At 50.4% G+C, this 23376-nt stretch overlaps 1 protein-coding gene across 2 annotated transcripts in view; it reads left to right on the top strand.

Moving 5' to 3' along the window:
* SPAG1 (sperm associated antigen 1) overlaps window positions 1–23376 on the top strand; it is a 1022992-nt gene that overhangs the window by 71452 nt on the left and 928164 nt on the right. The window lies entirely within an intron of this gene.

Raw genomic sequence — 23376 nt, 5'->3', positions numbered from 1 at the left:
ATTAAGTGGACTGACGGCCACTGGTGACATAGGTTTCGCTGTCCTAATTTTTTCATATACCTGCATTTTGTTGGAGAATTGGGATTATTTCCCACTTGAAACTAGTACCCCCGTTTTTATTGCCTGAGTGACACTGTATTCTGTTTGGGCAAGGTCCTGATGATTGTGGTTCACGGTGTGTGTTACCCCACCGAAACGTGCGTCGACCTCGTGTGTCCAGACCGTATATTTTTTGGTCATCTAATTTGTTTTTGGAAACGTTTTACATCTATGTGTTCCTTATACTCAAATGTGTATATGTGTCTTGTATGATTGTGAACGACTGTGAGGAATGAATGAGTATTGACACAAGTTTGACTTATTTATTGGGGCTTTATATGGTGGTCCTAAATTTTGTATAACAATTTGGAGCAATGTTTGTATAATAAAATGGAAAAAAAATCTTTCTAGCAAATATATAAAAAATATGTTATTAAATGTATAGATTACAACTGAGAAAGTAAATAAGGATAAAAAACAAATATATGTATATGTGCTTTTGCATATGTATTTAAACCCATGCTAGATTCAATCATTGGCAAAGAAATAGAGGTCATAGGGGAGAATTCTTGTTCTAGTTGTTTTGATTTTCGTTCCCCTCTCACTCCCTGACCTCATACGCCTCTTAGAGGGGTTCCTTATTTTACGAGTGCCAGAAACCATTGCAGGATGTGAGCATTGGAGTCCTTTTTCCGAGCCAACCGCGCCAGAGAAGCATGATCGGTGTACAGCCGAAAAGGGTGACCCAACAAATAGTACTGAAGTGACTGGCTAGCCCATTTTATGGCCAAACATTCCTTCTCCACTGTGGAGTAACGTGATTCACGTGGCAGCAGCTTTCTGCCCAAGAAGACAACGGGGTGCAGTTCCCCAGCCTTATCAGGTTGAGATAAGACAGCACCCAGTCCCCTGTCTGAGGCATCAGTTTGTAGTGTGAATTCCTTGGTGAAGTCGGGACAAATAAGTACCGGGTCGTGGCACAACAGACCCTTCAGTGTCTCAAAACTCTGCTGTTGACAGGGCGACCACTCCCTGATGGTATTGGGGCGTGATTTTGTCAATAGGTCCGTTAACGGAGTTGCCACCTCCGAAAACCGGGGAATGAACCAATGGTAGTGGCCCACCAAACCCAAGAAGGCCCTGATACCCTTTTTTGTGGAAGGCTTGTCCAGGGTCTTACTTGGCCTCGACTTTGTCCACCTGGGGTCGTATCTGTCCCTCCTGTTTGTGATACCTCAGGTAACGTATTGCGTTCGTGGCTAACATACATTTCTCAGGGTTCGCCATAAGCCCTGCTTGTCTGAGGCTGTTGAGCACTGCCCTTAAATGGGTGATGTGTTATTCCCATGTTTGGCTAAAGATCATGAAGTTGTCCAGATAGGCGGCTACGTACGTTTGGTGTGCCCGTAACACCACATCCATCAGCCGTTGGAAGGTGGCTGGGGTTCCGTGAAGGCCAAAGGGTAGGACCCTGAGGTGATTTAAGCCCGAGGGGGTGGAAAAAGCGTTTTTTCCTGGGCTGAAGGTGTCAAGGATATTGGTCAGTAGCCTTTAGTCAGATCTAGTGTAGTTAGGTACCTGGCCTTACCTAGCTTGTCTATCATCTCGTCAACACATGGCATGGGGTACGTGTCGAATTGGGAGACTGCATTTAGCTGTCTAAAATCAACACAAGTCCAGAAAGAGACGTTAGGTTTTGGTACCAGTACAACCGGGAAACACCAGGGACTGCGGGAGGGCTCTATGATACCGTCATGTAACATCTCCTCTACTTCTCCTTCCATCACCCTCCGTCTGGCCTCTGGTATTCTGTATGGTCGCAACCTGATAGTCTAGCCCCGTCAGTCCTGATGTCATGGCACACAAGGGGAGTTCTACCCGGTCTGTGGGAGAAGACCTCTCAAACTGTCCACTAAAGTGTTGAGGGTTTTTTGACTGCTCTGTTGTCAACTGAGAACCCATGGGGACAGCACCTGTTCCGGTGGTCTTGCCATCGGAAGGAAAGGGAATAGCCAGAGGCTGAGCATCGGTCACCAGCAGGTCGGTAGAGGACACAACTGCTGGTTCTGTTCTTTCCACCCATGTCTTCAAGATGTTGACCTGGTATATCTGACCCGCCCTCTCCGAGTGAGGTACCGCCACCCTATAGGTGACCGGTGTTACCTGGGCGGGTACTTCAAAGGGGGCCCTGCCACTTGTCTAACAACTTGTTGGTAGAGGGAAGGAAGACCTTATCCCCAACGTGTAACTTCCTCAGCACTGTTCTGGTGTCATACCCGCTTTTCTGTTTGTTTTGGGCGATCTCTAGATTAGGCTGGACCTCCTCCCACAGCGCGGACAGTCTTTCTCTGAGTTGAACGGCATAATCGAGAAGACCCTTTTCCTCGTCTTCTTCGTCTTCCCATCTCTCTGCTGCCATTTCTAACAGGGTCCGGGGCTTCCTCCCAAACACGAGCTCAAATGGACTATGGCTGGTCGAGGACTGGGTGTGGGTTCGGATCGCAAAAAAGTTTAGGGGTAGCTGCTTATCTTAATCCCTCCCTGCCGCTGAAATGGTTTTTCTCAGAATGCTCTTAATGGTGCGGTTATACCGCTCTACCACACCGTCCATTTGGGGGTAGTAGACTGAGGTGCGTATTTGTTGAACCCCCAGTACCTTGCAGATTTGAAACATGAGCCGCAACATAAAGGGCGTGCCTTGGTCCATCAGGATTTCCCAAGGGAACCCCACTCGGCTGAAGAACCCTATGATTGCCTGTACTACAGTACTGGTTGTCATCCTGGTGAGTGGTATAGCCTCTGGGTATCTCGTTGCATAATCAACCAGCTCTAATATATACTGCTACCCTCTAACGGAGGTAACCAGAAGACCCACAAGGTCCATACCAACCCTTGAAAAGGGAACCTCAATTATGAGAAGGAGACACAAGGGTGCCCTAAGAACGTGGGAGGGGTTGATCCGCTGACACAGGAGACAGGCCCCACAAAAGCGCCTGTTGTCTGAGAAGACCCCATGCCAATAAAAGTGGCGCAAGAGTTATTCCTCGCTCTTCTCTCTTCCGTAATGGCCCCTACCTGCCTGGTTATGTGCTAGGTGGAGGACCTGGTCACGGAAAGGAAAGAGGGACTAGGAGTTGGATTACCGTTTCGGTAGGCTTTCTGACCCTCCTATACAACAAACCCCTTGAAGTGTAAAAACAAGGGCATACCTGGTCATCTTCCTCGGACACGGTCTGGGCCCAGGCCTTTCCCAAGGTGGGGTCTTCCTTCCGAGCTTCCCTGAAGCTGCGGGATGTTTCCTGCTCTCCATCTGTAACGGAGGAAGCCGAAGGGTTGTTAGTCAACCGTTCAATACCATGTGATGGTTGTGTTCTCTCTTTTCTCTACGGGTTTTTACTGTCTTATACCTACCCCTTTTTATGTCGTCTGAAAAAAGAGAGCTCCCTTCAGCCACAAGTGTTCTTCCTTCGTCTTGATAGCTCTGGATAGTAGTGTCGGGAACTCTGCGTAGTCGGTGCCTATTATCATGTCCTCCACTAGTCTCGGTATTCCCCCAACTCGTATGGGCATTATTTCCTCTTTTACCTCTATACCTACAACAGCCACTGGGTAAGTCAAAGGGCCTTTGTTGTGATTCCGTTCATGGAGAGAAACAGGTGATATGCCTCCTTCCTGTCTCTTGCCCAGAGCACCCGGCCTCTTGTATAACACACCTCCATGGGCTCACTTGCGCCAGTCCTTTGGGGGCAGTTCCGTGCGATGTGGCCCCACACAGCACACTGATAACATTGGGTCCTTGCCCGCCCTCCCATCCTATGGGATGTGCTGGGAGCCTCGTGTCCAAGAGGGGCCGAAGAGGGGGAGTAGAGGGACTGGGAGTGGAGAATCTCCACCTTAAGGCTGCTGGGATTGGCATTCGTGGCATGGAGACCCGCACCTCCAGTGCTCTTTGGTAGGCACAAGCCAGTTCAATTGCGCTGGTGACCGTGATGTTTGGGTGTTGTTTCACCCATGCTCTTGTTGGACTCTGGAGCTACTCCAGGAATTGCTCGAGTAGAATCTTTTTCATCACTTCCTCCATTGTGGAGGGTATGAGGCGGTAACCAGTGGGTACCCAAATCCTGCATTCTGTAGAATCAACCATGGGGGTTGTCCTGAGGTAGCCTTTTCTCCTTTCTAAACTTGACACAATAAAGTTTCTGGTCGTTACCCAGTCTCTATAGCATGGCCTTCTTAATTGCTCCATAGGGAGTGGTTCCTGCAGGATTATCTGCCTGGTAGGTCTGTAGCTCTCCTGACAGAAGGGGTGTTGTATATTGGCCCCAATGCTCTAGGCCAGTGGGCAGTGGTGGCTAACCGTTCAGAAAAAAAGTCCTGGTCTTTCCCTGGCTGATATTTCTATAGCACCAAACTCGGTACATTGGGCTGTACCTTGCAGCTTGCAAACATGTCTGTTAGGCGTTGAATGGCCGTATCCTGAACTACCTGGTTCTGTGCGATAAGACCAGCTTCCGCCTGTAGGGCCTCCTGCAGGTGTTCCCGGTCCTTTTGGGCCTCCGTAGTCTGTCCCTTCACCACCAATTGGAGATGTTTCAAAATGTTGTCCAAGCTGATAGTCTGGGTCATGGTTTTGTCCTGGGCCGGCAGGAGAAGGACAATATCCCACTTCTGACACCACTTGTCACAGGAAAAACTACAAAGGTAGGTGGTAGATGCGAAGCCAAGATGTTTTTGTTGATGGTTTGCCAACTTCTACTGGTTAAACTGCAGTAGATGGTCCCGATGTCCGTCTCGGGTAGTTTCTTCTTTCTCCCCGCGTTCTCGCTTTTCCATACTTGTCCGTTTCCTCTTCGGTGGACCTCTCTGGCATCAGGTTTTCCCTCGGGGAGAAAAAGAAAGGGGGGGGAGAGGCAATCAGTTCCCCTGTTGTCCTCCACTACTCTGGATAACACAGTAACATTCCCCAGATGGTAGGGATATAGCTAGGCAGGGACCCAATGCGTCGCTTCATAAGGTGGAGGAAATAAAGGGGTTGTAGACAGAAAACAAAACAGAAAATAAACAACAGTGGGTGTGAGGGAAGAGCGTGACCCCTATGGCTCTATTCACACCCAGCCCCGGGTTCCTCCCGTCACCTCTCCTTATGTCCTAAGCCTAACCAGACACCCAGGTTCTGCCCTCTAAACGAAAAGTGTATCTCTGTCCCCCCTTCGGTGTGCTGTAGGGACCCTTCTATAGTCCAGTGAAGTATGCATGGGTGAAAACCCACCAGCCCATCAAACGCCTGCTTGTTCAGGCCACTTGCCTGAGGCCGTAGCTCGCTGACAGAGCCACCGCTGCCTCGTCCAAAGCACCTTCCCCAGGGATATCGTTCGCCGCTGGTCCGCTGCTCGCTTCCTCGTCTCTGGTCTGGTCTGCGTCCTCCACCCTCGGTTCCGCTGGCTCCCGCTGGTCGCCGCTGAATGCCTTCTTCCCCTCACCCCTCCATGGACACCGAACACAACTGTGCAGTACCCCCGGGGCACCAGTAGTCATCCTCCAAGGGAGCCCTGTCACACTCCCCTTCCCATCTGGCCGTGCAGGTGATTGTTGGGGACTCCCGGGTATATCGATAAAGGCATACATTTTGGAAAAGAGCTTTTTGTCAGAAGTGCTGGTGAGTAACCACTTTTCAAAAAGTGTGAGCAATCGACTGGCGTGCGGTCGGAGCCAGGGCTCTGTCACCCAGTGTGCCACTGTCAAGTACTACCATTGTGCCCTGGTGGGGAGGTTATAGGCCAATTGTAATGTTGGGAAGTCCATGAGACCTTCGGTATTGAACAGGTCCCTGACTCGCTTGTAGTGGGCCTCTTGCCAGGCATGAAATGCTGTTCCCTTGGTCATTGGTGGGAAGTCCGGGTTGCCAATGATCAGTGTCTGTGGAGACAGATGCGTCGACACACCGTGTCTCAACTGTATGGTGTCCCACATTCCAACTGTGTCCCTCACCAAAGGTGACACATAGACACCAGTCGACCCCCTGGGTCTTGGGAGCCACAGAACCTTCCAGATATGGATGCCCGCAATCGCCTGTTCTATAAAGCACCAGTGTTTATCTGTGTATGCCCGGGACCACTCCAGAATAAAAGCTCAGTTGTGCAGCCTGGAAGTAGGAGTTTAAATGTAGTATCCCCAGTCCCCCTGCTGATAATGGGAGATAGGCACGGGCTCTAGCCATCATGGGACGTCTACCCTCCCACATAAAGTCCCAAATAAGGGATTGCAGCTTGTGCAGCATCCATGGAGGAGGCTGAAGAGGGAGGGTTTGCATCCTGTACAGTATTTTAGGTAGAAGTGTCATCTTGACTGCTGCTATACACCTAAACCAGGAGAGTCCATGGCTCTTCCACTTGGTGAGATATGTGCGTGTGACTTCCAGGAGGCTGCCATAGTTGTACGCAGCCGTGGCTGCCACCTTGGGGTGATTCTGTATCCCCAGATCTGTCCACTGGAAGGGGGACTGCTACTAAGCCGATCCCTTACCGACTCGGGGACAGTCAGGTTGAGGATGGAAGATTTTTGCAGATTAGTTTTGAACTCCGAGGCGCCACTGAAAGCAGTTAATTCCGTCATTACAGCTTCAATGGTGTTATCTGGGTCAGTGAGGGTCAGGAGAACGTGGTCGGTGTATAACATAATTTTGTGTTCCCGTCCGCCCATGTCTATGCTTGTTTTTCGTGGGTTGTCCCAGATCGGTTCCGCGAATGGCTCCATGTAGAGCACAAAGAGCAGGGGTGAAAGAGGACAGCCCTTTCTGGTACTTCGAGTAATAGCAAATGTCACCAACATTTGTCCATTTACCCGGACTCTGGGGCCATGCGCAGCGTAACAAGAGTGTACCCATCGGCGGAACCGTGAGCCTAGGCCCATCATCTTGAGGACCAGATGTAGGTAAGGCCAGTTCACGCGATCGAAGGCCTTTTTGGCATCAATTGATAATAGGATCGATGTCAGGCGGAAGCACTGGTCTTTATATAGCAGGTGACACAGTAGTTTCGTGTTATCACTGCACCCACGGTCCGGAATAAACCCAGACATATCAGGATCTACCAACCCCTGAACATAAGGTGAAAGTCGATAGTCTAAAACACTCGTAAAGATCTTGGCGTCCACATTCAAGAGGGAGATTGGCCAGTACAATGCACAGTTTGTGTGGTCTTTGACAGGTTTGGTGATGACTGTGATAATGGCCAAGCACCTGGAGTTCGGGTGTTCCCCATCCGTGCTAAGTGCGTTGTAGAGACGTGCCGGAACGGGGGCGGGCTATTCCCCAAAGGTTTTATAAAAATCATCCCCATAGCCGCTGGACCCAGAGCTTTGCTGGGTTGCAAACGTTGAATGGCGGTAATGACCTCTTGTGGTGTGATGTTGGTGTCCAAAGTGGTGAGGTACGGGGCGACCTGGACAGGTATGCCCTTGTGTCTGCCTTTGATTAAGCGGTCTGCTGCGTAAAGGTCTGCATTAGATTTCTGACGGATGCGGAGCAAGGCTTATTCCGCTCTGCCCATGTACGGAGCCTATTGTTGTTTCCGCGCTGCCGTCGGCTGATGGTGAGCGGGCACTGAACCCAAGTTAATGTGGACTGCCTCCAACTCCTTGACCTGCATTTCCAATTGGAGCCGCTTGGTTTACCTGTCTCTATTGTAGCCTGTGGCGATGGGGATAAAGTGTCCCTTGAGCACAATTTTCAGTGTCTCCCACAAAACGGTGACCGGGCTAGTGGATGTGTCAATAATGTGCAGAAAGGTGGCAATAGCAGTTAAGGTGTCCTATAGGATATGGTCGTAGGTGAGGAACCCAACGTTAAGGCGCCAAACAGGAGGGGTCTGAGATAGTTTCATTGGGCCATATTGCATTGCATAATGAAGTGATCAGATGGAGCTGCTGCACCAATGTTCACCGAGACCGTGTTAGAGGTGATGTGTGGAGATAAAAAGAAATAATCAATAATATGTTTGGTGTGCCGCAGAAAAGAAGGTGTATTCCATGGATGTAGGGTGCATGTGTCTCCAAATATGCGTCGGCCTACTCCCCCCAATCAGTGTCTAGCGCCTGGTGTAAGGCCCCCCACCTGACCCGCCCGCAGCGTAGATCTATTTTTTTGGGCTTCCATTGCTATAATAAAGTCCCCAACTACTGTTATGTCTTTGTCCGGGGAGGTCAATAGATGACCCAGGAAATCCCTAAAAACAGCCTCCTGGTGGTCATTAGGTGCATATACTGTAGCTGCGGTGTACCTAATCGATATGTCATATCTTGCAAGGCGAAGAATCTCCCAGGAATCTCTGTGAAGACCCACACGACACGCCCAGGGAAGTGCGTAGCTAGCGGGATCGCTACCCCTGCCTTTTTAGTCGTCCCTGACGAGAAGTATTGGCGATCGAACAACTGAGAGCGCAGTTATCCCCAGTCACTTTGAATCTGGTAGGTTTCCTGCAGCATGCAAATGTCGCAGCTTGAGTCTTTCAAGAGGGAAAGAAGAGCTAAGCGTTTGGCCGTGCGTTCAGGCCTCGACATTGAGGCTAAGTATAGAAATCACCATTGAGACTCGGAGAAGAGTGTAGTGTATCGGTCAATAGCCGTACTAAGGCGTCCGGGCCACTCATATATGTCCGCATGTGCAGCTGGGGCATAGGGGGGAGGACAAGTAGAGACATGGTACAGGAAAATCAGAGCAAGAGAAGAAAAACAAGAGTTCAAAAACATCTCCCGCCCAGAGACCAGTAGAATCCTGGAAAAAAGGTCCATGTTGTAGGCGATTGCAGCTAAAACACAAAACTGCTACAGAGGAACTCCGCTGGTGAGGCTGTAAATCTGGTGCAGGAGGATGGTATTTGTGGGGTAGCCAGTGTTGGCAGCCACCCATTGGTTCCGTAAGGGATCACTACCAGTAGCGCAGCTGCATCAGGCGGCAGCAGTTAGTGATCACCCTCTGTGCCAACAAGGTCTCCTTCGCTTTTTAGTTACTGAAGCAGTCCAGTACGCTCCTTACGACTATCCGCCTCAGACGGTTTATTCAGCAACTTCTTCTTACATCTGAAGGAGCGCCAGGATTCCGAGCCGACGACCAGGGTGTCCATGGATGGCGATGCCATATGTTTGGCAGATTGTAGGGCTGGCATATCGGGGAGTGCTTGGGCCTCCTCAAGATTGCGAACCACACGGACCTCCTTCCGCCACAAAAATTGAAGGAGGAAAGGGTGACCCCATTTATATCTAATGCCCTGCTCCTGGAGGAGGGTTGTTAATGGTCAGATGGTCAGATGGCCCTCCGTTTCTGTGGCGTAAGTGGAGAAAGATCAGGGCCCTAGTTGTAGCGCTCAGACAGGAGAGGACCTCAGGTGGTGAGGTGGGGCCAGCCAGCGAGACGGGCCAACCTCAGTGGGCTGCAGAAGGTCACAGATGCTGACATTCATCTTGCGTGCCCCCCCGCCTGGCGGGTAGGGAGCCGGCCCCAAGCACCGCTCAGCGTCAGTCGTCTGGCAGGCTGCTGCTATAGGTGGCGGTGGCCGCAGTCCGGCACAAAGCTGCAAATGGAGGGCAAACAGTCCCAGTCCCCGTCCAAAGTCTCAGCGGCCGGGCACAGTAGCACTAGGGAGAGCGAGGGATCGCTATGGCCGGCCGGATCCTGGCCGCCGCTCGGCGGGCTGAGAGGGGTAGCCTCCTTCTGCCTCCTCAACGTATGTTCAGCGCAGACGCCCCCTCTTTCATGAGTAAGAAGGCATGAGTTTGGCAATCCCACCATCGCCAGGATACGCCACCTTGACCAGCTCGAAGGCCCCCCCCCTACACGATGCCCCGCCTTTGGACTCCGTTGGGCTTCTCTGCCGCGCAGCCTCGGAGTGCACCCTGGCCACTGATGTAGATGTGTCACAGTGTTGCCACGTCCGCCAGTGTCACCGCGCTGCAGCAGCAAGCCCCCGCAGGGTGGGGGGGGGAGGTAGCTGCAGCTTTGAGGTGTTCCTTTTGCAGCTGTTATGGGGCAGCTATGTTCAGTACCAGCGGAGCTCAAGACAATGCGACTTATTTGGTTATCATCTTGGACATGCCCCCAGAAGTAGGCCTTTCAATAGGTGAGATTCACGTATTTTTTATTTGTTTGAATCTTCCAAGCTGAGGTAGAGGCATTGGACAACCCAAAGAAAATTCAAGAAGAACTAAAAACTAGACTTCCGCTTCCAAATGTGTGCCTGACTGTGCCCCACATTCCTTATCTGCCTTACCTCTCCCATTCTGTGCTGTTTGAAGCCCTTTCTGTACCCATACACTGCACCACAAATATGAATTTGTATATGTTAAGGGAGTTGAAGAGGCCTATCCTCTGATTTAGTTCTTTAAACTAACATTAAAAAGGGAAGTTATCAGTTAGTGTTGCCTAATTAGGTATAGTTTGTATACAATAAATGATTTATTCAGATGTCTGCCACATTGTATTATGCTAAAACAATGTACTTGATTTAAAATGTTTTCTGAATGTGGTGTAACATCAAAAACCTTTGACCTGATTGGGGCACAAGATGGCGGTGCTTCTTGGAATTCTGAGTTAGGGTCCTAATTCACCTCCCGTTTTGTCTGCTACTAATTGTAGATGGTCTGTCACAATGCATAGACTTGTTAGGTGGTGAAGACATGGAGCCTGAAATGATGCGACTCTGAGACTGCTCAAACAGCAGTCACAGTGGAGACCCTGCTCTTGGCTGGCCTCAACCTAGTGGAGGAGGTGTGCGTCTCAACACAGGGCATTGGAGCACATGCTAAGTTGCAAGATTTTGAAGGAGGCGGCTAGATGGGGGAAGACCAGTTCTGCCTGAGTGGTGGAGGCCCATGCAGCTGGCTTAGACCAGCGGAGGTGGGCAAACGTTGATGCTCAGGCTGTGCCTTAAGGCATAACTTGGGCTGCAGCAGACAAAGATGTTGGTGCGGTCTTGCCTGAGGAGACTATTCTTTGAGCTCCGGGGATCATGCAACAGTTGAAAACATGGAGCACTGCAAGAAGTGCAGCGACCCTGGGACATAACGGATCTCCCAATAGTGAATCATAAGCTGAGGAAGGACTGAGTGCCGGGAGGATCGAAAAGATATAAATGCGCTGTATACTGGTCCTTGTATTGAACACTAATAACTGTAGCTGCACTGCTTTATAGTTATATGGTGAACAGGCGGCGGATCAGAGAAGATATTTTTTCCAGTCAAGGTTTGCATCGAGGAAGAGTAAACGAGAATATGATGCTGGACCCACAGAGTCGAGAAGGATCAGGAGAAACCTGTAACTAGAGTCCATGTGCTAGAGTGACAAATCAAGGACTCCAGTGCTGGGGTACAGGACCTGATGTCCTTTACTGTGAAGCTGGTAGAGGGTTTTAGTGTGCTAGAGACCAAACTGGAACAGCTAGAAAATCTACAATTTGGGTCCCATTATGAGTGCTTGGGTTCCTTGTACAAATTCCTGAATCCTTCTGTGCATCTAACATTTCAGAGCAAAAAACATCTGATGCAGGAGCAGCCTCTGGGAGCGCACCACTGCAAGAGAACAGGTCAGCCATCCTGGGCCTTCTAAAATCTCTGGTAGACTGTGACATCACGAGAATACATTTCTGAGGTGCATTCGGTGTGTTGCTGGGAGTGCAGTTTCAGAGTACCCCCGACACATCGAGGTAAGGGGTCTGGCAACATGGAGGGGTAAGTAATACAGCTGTCAGTCAGAATTCTGTGGGGCTCTGCAGGGAGTACCAAACACATAACCCGCACTGCACCAGCCAAGCGGACATTGGAGGCTATATTGCCTTCGTTGGGCCCCTTGGAGTCTGAAATAGGGATTCCTCAAAGGATAAGTTGATCTGGTGGGGGCAAAGGGGATGTTGTCCAGAGATTTTCTGTGGGATTTGTGCCTCAGGTTCGCTGACTCCTTGAGCATCCACCATTACAAAAAAGGTACAGGTGGAATAGCTTCGCAGTTTTCCTGGAATGGCCCGTTTGCTTGCTGTCCCACCCGGGAGCTGCCATTGAGCTTGGAGGTAGTGGGAAAGTCTTGAAGCTTCGATAATGTATATCCATGAAAGGATCAGACAATGAAAAGAGGCAGACGAGTGAAAAGTGGAAAAACACTGCCCACATAAGAGGGTAAGATTTGACAAAATCCCAGGGCATCACAAAGACAAGCAAGAAAGATTATACACCACCCACTAAAGATGACCTACTGACCATATCTGTTCTCTAAGAGAAACTGTGCAAAACCTTTGCAGCACAACTGCAGGCAGTCAAAACTGAGATGGTGGCCACAATGAATGTAATATTTTAAGGACTTCCAGGCTATTAGTGAGTGCTAATGAGGATGCCATCTCAACCATGCACTCCACTTTGAAGGATAAACTGATTATGCTTACTAAAGCTGAGGCTGATATGAAAGTGATCAAGGATACATGTGGTGATCTTGAGGACAGATCACAATTAGATAATATAAGGAACGCCACAGAGTCAGTGGAGGGAGAGAAAATTAAAGCCTACTGCACAGGCCTGTTTTATCACATGTGACCATACAGAGAGCCATAGTAACAAATGTGTTGTCGTCCCAGCTGAAAGACAGTAGAAGAAGAGAGAAGGGCTAAAGCTATAGATTATGATGATGATAATGCTCTCCAGCGCTACTAGGATCTGTCCTTGAACATCCTTAACAAGAGTCCTTCAGGAGGTCACAAGAGAGCTCAGGAAAAGACAGATTACATGCAGGTGGATGTTCGCCTTCTCCCTTGGGTTCATGTTACTTCAGGATATGTGATGAAACTCCCAAGAGGAAGACATATTGGTACTAAACATGGCACACAACGGGTTTGCTGAATCGCCCCCAATGAATCGCAAACGCCAAGTCAATGGGGATCATGATTGGAATTAAGTAGGAATAGCAGGAAAAGAGGAGGAGGACACTAACCCTCGACCTCTTCCCCCTCCCCACCCCCCCGAAAAAAAATGGGAATGCTGGTGGTGGTGTACGAGTGAAAGGGCAATCACATTGCTTTAGGAAGATAAGCATAGATGTTGTTGTGAATCACATCATCAGCTCAAATGAGAGTAGCAAAGCTTATTTCGTAGGCCGAGGGGGAAGTGATGAGCAGACTGGTATTAGGAGCACCATAGAGACCCACTCTTGACAGTTCAGCTCTTTGCAGTCCCTTCTGGCACGTCCCCCACAGCACTGGAGCTCTGCTCTAGAGCTGACCATAACTCAGCCCTCCTTGAGGGCGAGTCGTTCAGGAGGCCAGATTCTATTTGTGGTCGAATTCAAAGGCAAGCGTCAGGAGCACCTCTCCCCCTGGGCCTTCAGCAGGCCTCAGTCTGATGCCTCTTACATAGAGGATCAGGAAGTAGCAGCGCGTGTTCAGCTGCCTTCTTGTTGGTGTCTCGTGTCGTTGTCAGGTACAGTGTGCAGGACCTGCAGTGTCTGAAGGCTTTAAGTTATTAGGGTTCATGGGCTTTAGGTCTTTCGGGCTCCTCGAGCATTGAGGGCGGCTCCACTCCTACCTCAGAGGCCCTGGTCAAGACTTGTGTGCAGGCTGCAGGCACAAGGGGCTTGATCTCATCTCACGCCTCACAAGAATTGGCCCTGATGGTCTGCCACATTCACCTCATGTTGCAAAGTCGCACAACCCTGCAGCGGTGGCTGCACCAGGGTCTACTCAAGACTATGGGGAGGGTCATGGGGGGCGCAAGGGAACTACGTCAAATAGTCTGAGGCCGGTCAGCCAGGATGATCAAGGGGGGTTGAGTGCCAGGTGGAGCTCCAGGGAGAATACATTTGACTGACTACTATGACAGTGTATCAAATTTTCTTACAAAAACAGTTCTCTGCCCTAATATGTAAACATTGGCTCATTTTGTATCATCTTCAGCTAAAATAATAATTAATGGAGAATATTCGCCTCCCATTCTCTTATCCAGGGGCACACAACAAGGGTGCCCATAGTCTCATTTTATAAGCTTTTACAATGGAACTATTAATGCGTAGCATTAACAGAACCCTAACACAGCGGGTCTGTTAGTGAATCAAAAGATGCTCAAGCTTACCATGTTTGCAGATTAAGTGCTAGTTAGCCAGTCGAATCTAAGAGCTCATTACCAGCTGTTCTTGAAGAATCATGCAGATTTACTAAGGTCTCTGGTTTTAAAATAAATTGCACAAAATTACGGGGATTGTGTTTTTATTGGATCCCTTGCACTGCTGCTAGACAACTGTACAGTCATGGTCTGAGTTGGACTTAGGACCCATTAAATATTTAGGAGCTAATCTCCCCAACACAATCAAATATATATATATTCACTGAAAAAACCATAGGTTTCACACATGTTATAGTTAGCTGGACATTTCAATCATAAAAAACCAATGAAATTCCACGTTATAGTTAGATCAGGTAACTATAACTTGCGCTCCCACAATAAACTGCTGATGACGTCACATATTACATCACTCATGACATGGTCAGTGACATCACTCTTCACATCAATGATGACATCTGAAATGACACATTGTGGATTGCGGTCGCGCAAGTTATAGTTACCTGATCTAACTATAACGTGGAATTTCATTGGTTTTTTATGATTGAAATGTCCAGCTAACTATAACATGTGTGAAACCTATGGTTTTTTCAGTGAATTTGCAAGGTTTTTTAAATGCTAATTCCTAACTATAACGTGTGTGAAACCTATGGTTTTTTCAGTGAATTTGTACGGTTTTTTAAATGCAAATTTTTTTTTGAGATTTTTTGTAAACCTATGTATAAAACAATATATGTACTATATCCTGCATTATGGAATGGTTAATTTTTTTTTAATGCATTTTTTTTCCGTGCGCGTATGGTAAGCTGACGCTACGCGCTCCGTACGTCATAAGTACGGTGCGCTTACGTGATACGATGCGCGTACGGTAAGCTGACGCTACGCGCTCCGCACGTCATAAGTACAGCGCGCTTACGTGATACGTACGTGACGTACGCGTACACGCGGAAGCAACGTCGCGGTTACGCAGGGGCGTGTAATGCGCATGCGCGAGTGCGTCTTACGTACGCGCTCCGTAAGCGCTCCGTAAGCGTCACGTTTGCGCATGCGTACTTGTTTGCGAGCGCGTACCGTAAGCTTACGGAGCGCGCACGGTAGGTCATGTGATCCACAAATAACACTTTTCATTGGTTGAAACTACTTTCAGTTCCAGAAACTTCCCACACCACACCCATTCCCCTCATTACTGCATGAGATCCCCTAGGAGAAGGAGCTGAATTGACATTGAGATACAATAGCAGAACAGCAGACCTCTTCTGAGAGTGAGGCTAGCAGCACCACCATCATCCAGAGAAGGAGGAAACAAAAGAATTCTTTTATATGGGAGTATTTTACTTTTCCAGAGGGGGAGAAAAAGGTCAATGCTCCATTGGTCACTTGCACACTTTGTGACCGTGTTTTATCTAGAGGAAATCCAAGGAAGAAGTATTCCTTTGGAAATCACTCTATGATGAGACACCTTAGGGATAGACATCCCAGGACCTTTGCTCGACATACTGGAGAAAACTCTTCAGTAAGTCACCAGAGCCCAACCTCAGAAGCTCAGCCGAGTACATCATCGGCAGCTCAGCTGAGCCCTTCCTCTGAGGTGGGAGCATCACCTTCTTCTGCTCCTCTGGACGTTAACCCTCGATTTGGGAGGGTTGTAATGAGGTGTATAATGTGTTCTGGTCTTATTGTTTTTGGGGAGACCAGTGTTCCCCTTATTAACAATAAGATAGATCAGCACGTTTGTAGACGCTCATAATATTCCCATTCTTTCTTTTCTCCATCCCTGTATTAACCCAACAGCAGATTCTTGCTTTTCTTTACTTCTAAGGCCTGTTCCTGCTGTCCAGGTCCTTAAGATGGTTTTTCTTGCTTTCTCCCACACAGGGCTCCAGGCTGGGCTCAGTCAGTAGGGACTAGTATCAAGGGTGGGTTTATGGACCCCACTCCAGGCACAAGTTTCCACCCCTGCTGCCTCACTCCTTCAGGTTTCTGCTGCTCTCTCTTCACCAGTCAGGTGCCAGCTCCAACTGTCAACTCTGGCTTAGCTTCCCAACATTCCAAACCGCCTCCAACTGTCACAGGGTTCTGGAATGTTCTGGAAGGTGCTGGTAGGTTCCAGTGGGTTCTGATGATGTCACAGGTGGCCACCATTTTGTACTCCAGGCCCTCAGACAGAAGTTCCAGGGGTAGATAAAATGGCTCCCTGAATCTGCATCAATACTAAAAAGTCTGGTGGTTCCCAAAAAAAAGAAAAATACTAACAGGGTTTGAGGCAAAAGTGGGACAAAATAAATAATGATGAGGAGGGACTACCCAAAGGGCTGACAGGTCTAACACGCGTCCCCCCCAGCTGAAAGTGGGGAGAGCTACCCAACCCCTTGGGAGTTCTCATCACTAAGGCGGAAATACCTTGAGAGACCGTCTGCATTGGCGTGGTCCACTCCAGGCCGATGTTCCACCTGAAAGTCCATTCCCTGTAGGGAAATAGACCACCTCAACAACTTGGGATTCTCCCCCTTCATCTGCATCAGCCAACGAAGGGGTCTGTGGTCGGTCTGAACCAGGAAGTGCGAGCCAAACAGGTATGGCCGCAACTTCTTCAGAGCCCATACCACTGCAAAGGCTTCACGCTCTATTGCACTCCACTTCTGTTCCCTGGGAAGTAGTCTCCGGGATAGGAAGACCACGGGTTGATCCAGACCCTCTTCATTGAGTTGCGATAACACTGCCCCAATGCCATGTTCTGATGCATCTGTCTGGACAATGAACTCCTTGGAAAAGTCTGGGGCCCTTAAGACCGGGGCCTCGCACATGGCTTGCTTCAGCTTCACGAAGGCCTGCTGACAAGCCTCTGTCCAGACTACCCGTCGAGGTTGTTTCTTGGACGTGAGCTCCGTGAGGGGGGCTACGATGGTGCCGTACCCCTTCACGAAGCGGCGGTAGTATCCCGTGAGGCCCAAAAATGCTCGGACCTCAGTCTGAGTCTTGGGGGGTTCCCAGGCCATGAAGGCCTCGATCTTTGCCTGGAGGGGTTGCACCGCTCCCCTACCCACCAAGTGTCCAAGGTACACTACCGACCCCTGCCCGATCTGGCACTTGCTGGCCTTGATCGTCAATCCAGCTTGTCTCAGGGCCTGGAGAACAGCTTGCAGGTGACGCAAGTGATCCTCCCAGCTGTTACTGAAGACGGCTATGTCATCCAGATAAGCAGCAGAGAAACTCTCCATTCCGGTGAGGATCTGGTTTACCAGGCGCTGAAACGTGGCAGGTGCGTTCTTGAGCCCAAAGGGCATCACACAGAACTGGTAGTGGCCATTGGGCGTGGAGAAGGCTGACCTTTCCCTTGCTCCATCAGTCAAAGAGATCTGTCAGTACCCAGAAGTAAGGTCAAAGGTACTTAGATATTGGGCAGCTCCCAGCCGGTCAATCAATTCATCCGCCCTAGGGATCGGATGAGCATCAGTTTTGGTTACTGAATTCAGTCCCCGGTAGTCCACACAGAACCTCAGTTCCGGTTGGGCACCTTTTGGTACTAACACCACCGGACTGGACCAGGGGCTGCCAGAAGGTTCGATCACTCCTAGCTCCAGCATCTTAGTGACTTCACTGTTAATGCTGGCCTTCACCTTGTCTGACATCCGGTAGATCTTGGACTTCACAGGTGGGCTGTCTCCTGTGTCCACATCATGGACGCACAGGTGAGTCCTACCCGGGACAAGGGAGAACAACGAAGAGTACTGTCCCAGGACCTGGCGGCAGTCCTCCTGCTGTTCAGGAGTTAGAGATGGGGAGAGAATCACTCCCTCCACCGACCCATCCTTCTCTTGAGACGCAAACAAATCGGGGAGAGGCTCGCTTTCCACGTCCTCTGCTCCGTCAGTCACCATCATCAAGATGACTTCGGGCCTCTCGTGGTGGGGTTTGAGGCGGTTGGCGTGCAGCACCCGTAGGGGCTGTCGAGGGGTTTTAAGATCCACCAAGTAGGTAGCCTTACCCTTCTTCTCCAATACCTCAAAGGGTCCTGACCAGCGATCCTGGAGGGCGCTAAGCTCTCCTGGTTCGATCACCCACACCTTCTGGCCAGGCTCCAACTCCACCGGGTGAGCGTTGTGGTCATACCACGCCTTCATTACTGCTTGGCTGGCCTCCAAGTTGTCAGAAGCTTGCTTCCACAACTTAGCCATCTGGCTCCGGAAGGCCAGCATGTAGCTCACCACATCCTGGGGAAGCTTTCAGGGAGTTCTTTCCCATCCGTCTCTCACCAGGTTGAGAGGTCCACGTACAGGGTGCCTATACAAAAGCTCGAAGGGGCTGAAGCCCACTCCCTTTTGTGGCACTTCCCTGTAAGAAAAGAGTAGACAGGGTAGGAGGACGTCCCATTTCCTCCGCAGGCTTTCAGGCAGACTTCTGATCATGCCTTTCAAGGTTTTGTTAAACCTCTCCACCAGACCATTGGTCTGAGGGTGGTAAGGAGTGGTGAACCGGTAGGTCACTCCACACTCCTTCCACATGGCCCGCATGTACGCTGACATGAAGTTGGTCCCCCTGTCGGACACAACTTCCTTGGGAAAACCCACTCAGGTAAAGATTCCCATCAGGGCCCTAGCCACAACAGGTGCTGTAATGGTCCTCAGAGGTATTGCCTCTGGGTACCGCATGGCATGATCCACCAGAACCAGGATAAACCTGTGACCAGCTGTAGTAGGTGGATCTAACGGACCCACAATGTCGATGCCCACCCTTTCAAAGGGGGTGCTAACGACAGGAAGTGGTTCCAGGGGAGCTTTCAGCTTCACCCCTGTTTTCCCACTGGCTTGGCAAGACACACATGTCCGGCAGTAGGTATTGGACGACACTTTCATTTGAGGCCAATAAAAGTGTGGGACAAGACGGGCGAAGGTCTTGTCTTGCCCCAGGTGTCCTGCCAAGGGGATCTCGTGAGCCAACTCCAGAAGGAAGGCTCGATAACGTTGAGGGACTACCAAGGCTCGTGACGATCCATGTAGGGGTGCCTTGGGTTCACTGTAGAGGAGGCCATCCTCCCAGTAAACACTGTTGTTCCCTTCAACGTTCCCTGCTGCCTGGGCTTCGGCCTGTCGCCTCAGTCCCTCAAGGGTAGGGCACTTCCTCTGGCCCTGGCAGAATTCCTCCCTGGACGGGCCTCCCTCCACGTGCCACTCGGCCGGGATGGGTAGGTCCTCCAGTTCGGTGACATCCCCCACCGCAGACTCCTGGTCCACCACCTCCGGTGGCCTATCCGTCCTACGGGGTGTGGACGCCGAGGCAGGCTCCTCCTGTCCTCGGTTCTTCCCTTGACTGGCAGCTGGCTGGGCCTTTGTTCCAGGCTCCAGCCGAAACGAACTCCCTCTCCGGGTAGTCGCGAACCTTGTGCTCACACAGGCCCAGTCAGGTGTACCCAGCATCTCAGTATGAGTCCGGTATTCCACCTCCTTCCAAGCATTGTGCTCCATGTCATTCCCTAGCAGACAATCGACTGGCACGGCAGGGCTTACGGCAACTCGAAGTGAACCTGCAACCCCCCCCATTCAAAGGGAACCTCGGCCACCGGATAGTGGCCTGTTCTGCCGTCAGCCATCGCGGCTGGGTGGAGTACATCGGGAATCACCTGCTCTGGAGACACCAGTTGGCTACGCACCATAGTCATACTGGCTCCTGTGTCTCTCAGAGCCTCCCCTCTTTGGCCGTTGATGGTGACCCACTGCCCATACTTTGCGGTATTTGCGGGCACCTGGATCTTAGGAACCATCTCCCGTTCTCCCAGGGACACTAAAGTGACACACAGGATTAGGGTTTCTGGGTGGGTTAGCCCTAGGGGTGAATCCTGTTCCCTTCCCTTGGAAGTTATTTTGGGGGCCTTTGGAGAACTCCTTTTTCTTTTCCCCCCCCCTCTTTCTTCTGGGGGGCGCCCTGTCCGGCCTTTTGAGTATCCCCTCCAGTCCCCCTTGTGGACACCCGGGTACTAGCCCAAATGTCCGCCTCCTCAGCAAGCTTCCGGGGATTGGTCAGCTTGCTATCCACCAGGTGTTGACGCAGTTCAGGGAAACATTTTTCGAGCAGGTGTTCCTTCAGTACTAAATCAAACAACCCCTCGTAGTTCCTCACTTCACTGCCCTGAATCCAACCCTCTAGTGCCTTCTTTGCATAGTCCAGGAAGTCCACCCAATTCTGTGTGCCCAGTTTGTGACTACCCCGGAACTTCTGTCTGTACTTTTCGGGTGTTAGTCCAAACTTTCTTATGAGCGCCACCTTCATGGTGGGGTAGTGGGTCTGCTCATCCTCCTCTAGGGCCAATAAAGCATCCCTACCAGCTGGAGGCATGTACTTGTACAATCCCGCTCCCCAGTACTTCTCTGGAACCCCATGGGCCCTTAACGAGACCTCATAGGCCGCTAGCCACTTGGCAATATCGTCGCCCACTCCATAGCTAGCTACAATGTCCTTTGGCAGGTAGGGTTTGGGTTCCCTAGTGAACTCTCTTTCTTGGTCTTTGCTGCCACCATTAGGAACAGTGTGTGCCCCGACTCTTAGGATCTGAAGATCTATCTCTTTCAGCCTTAGCTCATGAGCCATCCTCTGTTCCTCCTTCTCTTTCTCCAGCCTTGCTAAGTCCCATGTGAGCTGTCTTTTCTCCCTCCGGTCTGTTAACTCCACTTCAGACAAGCCACCGCTAGAGGCACTGCTGCCCTTCCTGGAAATGGTTCTGGGCCCCGTTACTAGGTTCCCCACCTCAGGTTGGTACAAACCAGCTCCCTCACTGTCGGGCTCTCTATCCCTGTCCTCCTCCTCAGCCTTGCTTTCTCGTCGTGCCTCCCCCCAAGCCCTTAAGCTGGTTTGGAGTGCACCCTTCTTTGCTCCTGGGGGACAATACACCCCCTCCCGCTGACAAAACTCCCTGAGTTGGGCCACAGTGTACGTTTCTAGGTCTTCTAGCACAAACTCCATTTTGCCCACTCAGAACAGGTTTTTACAGAAGCAATGCAGGGGGGTACCTTTAATAATACCTCCTCCCACCACCAGAGTAAATGTGGAAAAAACTAAAACTCACAATTAGGAAGGCCGCTTTGAGAAAACTCCAGGTGTAGGCCTATGGACTACCCACGGTTATTGTCGAGTATACGTAGGCACAGCTCAATCCCGCCGCTGAACACCAATTATGTTAGAAAAAACCCCACTCCCACACCATGAAGGGTGGTGGTAACGGGGTCTTCCCAGACATACACAGTGGTAGCTTGGCTCGAGTGGTCAGGGGTCAGGCACCGTGCTAAGCATACGTCATACCCACACAATAACCATGCGTGCATCCGTTCCAAAAACAACACTACACCTTAAAAATTATGAAAATATCTCTGTGTTTATCTTCTTTTCTCTTAGTTGCTGATTAAATAAATAATAATACAATCACAGAACACAAGGCTTCTCCTTAAAAAGTGCAGGTCAAATAAATAGTAACACTTTACAGGTGCAATAAATAGGTTCAGGTCAAATAAATACTGTGAGGGAATAAATACTGTGCAGGAATATGTCGATGTCGGCGGCCTCGGCTCGATGTCGACCTCCGGTTCGATGACGTCGGGCTGTCTTGGCTCGATGTCGACTTCGGGCAGCTCCGGTTTGATGTCAGCGGCCTCGGCTCGATGTCGACCTCCGGTTCGATGACGTCGGGCTGTCTTGGCTCGATGTCGACTTCGGGCAGCTCCGGTTCGATGTCGGCGGCCTCGGCTCGATGTCGACCTCCGGTTCGATGACGTCGGGCTGTCTTGGCTCGATGTTGACTTCCGCCGGCTCCGGAGTGCGACCTCCACTCCCGACCTCCGGCACGATTCTCTTCAGGTTCCGGCGACTCCGGAGTGCGATCTCCACTCCCGACCTCCGGCACGATTCTCTTCAGGTTCCGGCGACTCCGGAGTGCGATCTCCACTCCCGACCTCCGGCACGCTTCACCTCGGTCTCCGGCGACTCCGGAGGGCGGACTTCACTCCCCCGTCGACGCCGCTCACTTGACCTCAGGTGTCTTCCTCCTCGACCTCTGGTTCTCTCCACGACCTCCGTCGGCGCCCTCTCTCGACCTCTGGCGGCTCCGGGTACGACGTCTGTTTTCCAGTCAGCGCCGCTTCTCCACCTCGGGCTCCAGGTCTCAGGCTTCTCGACGTCGGACTCCAGGGAAACCAATAAACAGGTCAGATTCTTGCTTTTCTTTACTTCTAAGGCCTGTTCCTGCTGTCCAGGTCCTTAAGATGGTTTTTCTTGCTTTCTCCCACACAGGGCTCCAGGCTGGGCTCAGTCAGTAGGGACTAGTATCAAGGGTGGGTTTATGGACCCCACTCCAGGCACAAGTTTCCACCCCTGCTGCCTCACTCCTTCCTCCTTCAGGTTTCTGCTGCTCTCTCTTCACCAGTCAGGTGCCAACTGCCAGCTCCAACTGTCAACTCTGGCTTAGCTTCCCAACATTCCAAACCGCCTCCAACTGTCACAGGGTTCTGGAATGTTCTGGAAGGTGCTGGTAGGTTCCAGTGGGTTCTGATGATGTCACAGGTGGCCACCATTTTGTACTCCAGGCCCTCAGACAGAAGTTCCAGGGGTAGATAAAATGGCTCCCTGAATCTGCATCAATACTAAAAAGTCTGGTGGTTCCCAAAAAAAGAAAAATACTAACAGGGTTTGAGGCAAAAGTGGGACAAAATAAATAATGATGAGGAGGGACTACCCAAAGGGCTGACAGGTCTAACACATAGCCTAGTCTGTTTTGGGAAATACTCAACTTACTCTATGAACAGTGTGGTTTTAAAGAACCTGATATGGAACTATATTATTTACGTGCACAAGCACAGTATGCAAAACACTGGTACCACCGGACCCCATTCTTACTTCACCTAGCAGTGGAAGAATACAAAAGCATCGACGCTGCCATTGATAACTAAGATACATCCGTTGATGCCCGAAGGGGACCAGAGATTGATATGCATTGCATAAAATGAAAGAGCGCACCTTACTGTTCTGTACTCGCTGGAACTACCACTGTTACACCACCCCACAATAACTCCTACCGAAGAGAAGTGAAGTCACTACAGTGATGACAAAGGCTGTGGTTGAAAACTTTTGGGTCATTATTCCAGGAGGGATCCTTCCTTATTATACACAGTTTAGAAAACTCCTCCTATTATAGTCTGTTTTTGTATGATATGCTTAGAGTAGCATCCAGACATCTAATTGATACATATCCCAGGGAGCCCAAAACACTGC

Source organism: Triturus cristatus, chromosome 5_1 (genome assembly GCF_964204655.1).
Source record: "Triturus cristatus chromosome 5_1, aTriCri1.1, whole genome shotgun sequence".
Lineage (NCBI taxonomy): Eukaryota > Metazoa > Chordata > Amphibia > Caudata > Salamandridae > Triturus > Triturus cristatus.
This window is presented reverse-complemented; position numbering and strand designations above follow the sequence as displayed.